The 4,860-nt window shown below is 44.5% G+C and overlaps 1 long non-coding RNA gene across 1 annotated transcript; it reads left to right on the forward strand.

Moving 5' to 3' along the window:
- Positions 1-575: 575 nt before the first annotated feature.
- On the forward strand, positions 576-3,100 carry LOC138452599 (uncharacterized). Its single transcript, XR_011260250.1, has 4 exons — positions 576-633; positions 936-1,002; positions 1,095-1,169; positions 1,261-3,100. It is a non-coding gene; the product is annotated as an uncharacterized lncRNA (long non-coding RNA).
- Positions 3,101-4,860: the final 1,760 nt, after the last annotated feature.

Raw genomic sequence — 4,860 nt, forward strand, 5'->3', positions numbered from 1 at the left:
CACAACTCGAATTGCCGATTTCGGCAGAAGCGAGAGAAAGAGAAAGAAACAGGCATTTTAATTTCATTTACCTTATTTCACAGAATTAGGGCCCCTTTCATGGCCAACACGACTGCTGAGGTAACCACTCGGTAACGAATAACCATGCACGCTCTATGCACATTAGAACTACAATTCCCATGCACACCTGGGAGTTTGTAGTTCGGCGCGTTACCATTTGTAATAGAGAGACGGGAGAACTGCACACGTAGTACACAGTACATACAGAATGCAGTTATAAGGAATATATTAGTGCCGAGAGGAACAAGATAATGAATCCGACTCCGGAGAAACTCTGGAGGGATACATGGTAACTACAACTCCCATGAGCACTTGGGAGACAGCCACGACTCGAACTGCTGAGAGCGGCAATTTCGAGACAGATACAAAAAAAACACACTCGACTTTACACACCAGGTATGGTTCAGGTTCAAGAACAGTCAGTAATCAAAGGAACTACATAAAATTGTTTATTTACACGCAAGCAATAACAGATCATGTGACGGTAGCACGTGACTTTAAATAGGGAAGTCCCACAAGATGGCGTTCACGACCGAAAGCAATGAAACGGACGCGACTATAGTGAAATCGAAGGTAAGAACCGAGAAAGGATTTTTTACCTGATTACAGGCTGGTTAAGCTCCCCTTACAAAGAATAATTGAATACTCTGACCGCCACATAAGAGTGTGGAACTGTGGCTGCTGCAACCTATAACCACTTCCAAACAACTAGAACGGCACCAATCACAGTAAAGACTGTGTATTGATACATGACCACGATAGGTGCCCCTTGAGCACTGGGTAGATACCCAGACTATATTAAAAAATAAAATAAAAAATTGATGCAAGTGTGTACTACTCAAGCAGAAACCCTGATACCAGGATTTGTTTTTCAGGGTTACCAGACACCTATTGAAGAAGACAATCCTGCAAAGATTTATAAGTACTCAGCTACACAGCAAGGTAAAAAGGCCTTTTTTGATATCAATATGATCCAACAAGCTAAAAACTAGTGGCATGATTATAAGAACTCCCCTTTGTCTATTTAATCATAGATATTTATCTGAGAGAGATCCTGGATGACATCCAACACCAGGACACAAAATAGAATGAGACATAGGTCCCCACAGGTAAGGATATTTGAGCTCTAAAACTTCCTTACCTGTTCTGATCCAGCACTTTGAGACTGATGATGCCCCATCTGTTCTTTTAACCCTATAGGGCCTGGAAATTGATCCAACATGCCCGTCTGGAAACCTGAAGATTTCCTCAAGACATCCTTGAAAAGGAGTATTGTAAAGAAATTACAGATCTTGCGCAGAATATAGCAAGATTACACCTGTCCTGAAGAAAGCGGCAATTAGTTAGAAATGTTGAAACCGGTTGACTTTCATTGAGTAGTCTTGGGCTGATGAGCTTGACTCCAAGACCCATTATACGTGTGATAATAGGGCTTGAATAAATAGATAAATGTAAAGAGTGCATCTAAGTGACCCACCTAACCACTACAAGAGGGACACCTATATATATGTTTTATTTTATTTTTTAGTTTGGTTTCGGCCATTTGGTCGAAATTAGTTTTACTGATAAGACACACACATTGGAGGTGGGAACATTAAAGCCAAAAACCGACCACCAATGGATGTGCACTTTACCTTTTTATCATAGGAAAGTAGTGACAGAGGAAAGGGAAAGGACCTCCACATTCCATTTGCAGTCACCACAGCAGCGAACCCTAGGACGCATGTGACAGCTACATATGTAGAATATTGACACAGGGCAAATTAGCTATTGGAAAGGGACTTAGACACAGGAATAACTCCCCGAAAACTAAAAACTTCTATCAATTATGTGTTATGGATATTTAGGCATAGATAGGAGGTAAGCGCCCCTTGACTCTATTTGTATCTATTCAATGCTTCAGCTCGACCATGTGAGCTGCCCCAGCCCATTTCTTCCATTCTAAAAAAAGAAAAATCATTTTTTTTTATCATTTCCTTCCGGTCTCTCACGACCCCCTCAGATGCGGCCACGGACCTCTGCGGGGGCGCGCCCCACAGTTTGCATACCGCTGCTCTAAGTGGTCTTGTAACTTTGCCTCACTTATTAGGCACCATGGCCTGAGGGGGCTGGCCTTTTTTAAGCTAACCAGGGTGGGTCTTGTTTACTGCATGGATGGGAGACCCGGGTCACCAGTGATTTTTCACCCCCGATGTCACTGTAGCTGTTAAAATATTTTTTTATATGTACAAAAGATGCAGGTTTTGAGAACTCCCAATGTTTTTAGTTAATGCTGTGTGTGATTAAATGATTTGCTGAGAATCACACACTTTGGTTAATAAGAGTGCTAGAAGCCCCTTGTTTTATGGTAGGTCTCTTGGTGACTGTTGTGATACATTGCACAACCCCAATTGACTGCATTTAAGCAGCACGGAAAAGGGAAATAAATAACGAGCTGCAAGAATAACATTTGCCCAGCTTCAAACTGAGGAAGGATCTGGCCCACTCAGGCCAAGTTGCTCCAAGTGGTTGTGTAAGGGGGGCTCATTTATTAGGCAATATGTCCTGAGGGGGCTGACCCTGTCCTCACTTTGAAGCTAAGCACGGTCGGTCCATGTTACTGCATGGATGGGAAACACTTTGTAGTTGTGAACCCATTTATTTTTTTTATTATGTATAAAAGATTGCAGGCTTTCAGAACTCAGAATGTTTTTAGTCAATGCACAGTGAGATTAAATTATTTGCCAAGGAACACACACTTTGGTTAAGAAGCGTGCTACAAGCCCCTTATATTATGGCTGGTCTTTTTGGTGACTGTTGTGATACATTGCATGACCCCAACTAACCGCAATTTAAGCAGCATGGAAAAGCGTAAAAAATGATCAGCTGCAAGAATAAGATATGCCGAGGTACTTTTGCCCCCATAGGGAAAATCAAAACTGGCACCCATGAATATACGCACAGTAAGTGACAATATATTTTAAAATGAAATATACAAATGTATTTTAAAAAAGTGCTTGTGTGGGGTTGTAAATATGTCGGTATAAAGCTTTTGTTGTGTTTAAACTGGTAGATATAAAATGATGTTTTAATCAACAGATTGACGTCAATCAGGAGGGTAAAAATCAAAGGAAAATAATAAATAAATAAGAGATTCTGTTACGCTCACCTGGCTCCCACAGGGGCGTCGGTCGGACCCGGACTGCTGCGGCCTCCACCCACGTGATGCGTAGTGCAGCGATGACTGACTGGATCTGCCCTCCTAATCTTGTCTGCTTGACCTGTAGAAATATTCTCCTACAAGTGGAGAGATGGATTTAGCCACTTGTGGATTCAAGTGATAGCACCCCCACTGTCCTCCCCACTAATCACCTCTGAAGTGCCCTCTCAGCAATCTCACCTTATATTCTTGAAGGATGAGCCCTCCATCCTGCGAAGTACGCAGGGGCGCGTTGATGACCAGTTACTTCACTGGCCTGAAGATATTGGAAGAGTTGTAGACGAATCCTGACTCCAAAAGGTCCTGGCGAAGAGCCGTAAGTATATAGTTTGTAAGAGTTCAAAATGTCTGCAATTCACTCCTGTCCAAATCCTCTTTAATCTTGCAGCTTTGACCCAATAAGAAGATTGACAGCTGAAAGCGCTCCGGTAAAAGTCTGTGTTACCCAACACTGTCCAGTAAATAATGCCAAGGGTTAAACTTGCTGCTTTCTCCTTTTCTTACAGGTGCGGCATAAGAAGATGTGGCGTGCTGATGAATAATACCTCCTGCGGTAAAATCAGGTAAGCATATGGCGGCTAAAGAGATTGTCTCTGTTCTCTCTGCTCACCTTGTTATTTCTTGTCCCCCTTAGGTGCCGGAATTCGGCGATGTAAAGATGGAGACAGCGCCGGATCGAATAGATGCTGCGTGGAACAGTGAGTATGGTGCGGCGCTGCTGCTGGCGATGTGACGCGTTTTAAAACAAAGTCTTTCCTCTGGTTTGAAGATGCAATGAATCCGGGATCAGGTAAGAAATCAGGTAATGCTCTCGTTCTAACCTTTGCTTCTCTCCTTCTTTCTAGGTGCTCCAGGTTCGAGGCGGGCGTGGCAGAAGGCTGGATGCTGCTGCTGGCACGGTGAACGTTACGGTGCTGGATGCAGAATAACGCGAAGTGTGTGCTGCTCTTCGGGCAGGGTTTAAATAGCCTCCAAAGTAGTCCCAGGTAAGTATTCCTCCCCGACCACACCCGAGTAACAAAATACTCCCTAAGGTAAAGTAGTCCCTTCCAGGCCTCACATGGGCTTGGATCTTCTTACAGCATGGTCTGCATCATGTAAGTGTGCACCTATGAGCCTGGCGCCTATGGCGCCAGGACTGATGTCCCATATGAGCCTGGCGCCATAGGCGCCAGGACTGAACCCAGACAGCCCCTAGCAGGGGTTGCTGGGTTTTCTCAAGGCAACATGATGCCTGCTCCCGGGGCTGATGGACATGGTCTGGATGCCCGGGGTTATGCATCATGACAGATTCTTGGTGGGGAATGGCCTGAGCTCATGCAGTGAGGATGTGACTTGCCCCAAGCTCCGGCTCCGATCCCGATCCTTTATAAGATCCTGTAATTAGTGCAAATCATAAAGGTTGAGTGGTTTTGATGATATACCCCGAGAGCTGACTGCTGGGACCATGATTGGGGTCTTATTCTGAAAGAAATCTGAGCTTGAGAAGCTGTAACGTCAGGGCCGAATAACTGAGCACAGCGCCAGAAAATGGCAGCTATCATGGTCCCGTAACACTGCAAGGCCCGCCTGCAGCGCAATAGCGGCATTGCCACATCGAC

Source organism: Ambystoma mexicanum, chromosome 4p (assembly GCF_040938575.1).
Source record: "Ambystoma mexicanum isolate Mex_15411 chromosome 4p, UKY_AmexF1_1, whole genome shotgun sequence".
NCBI lineage: Eukaryota > Metazoa > Chordata > Amphibia > Caudata > Ambystomatidae > Ambystoma > Ambystoma mexicanum.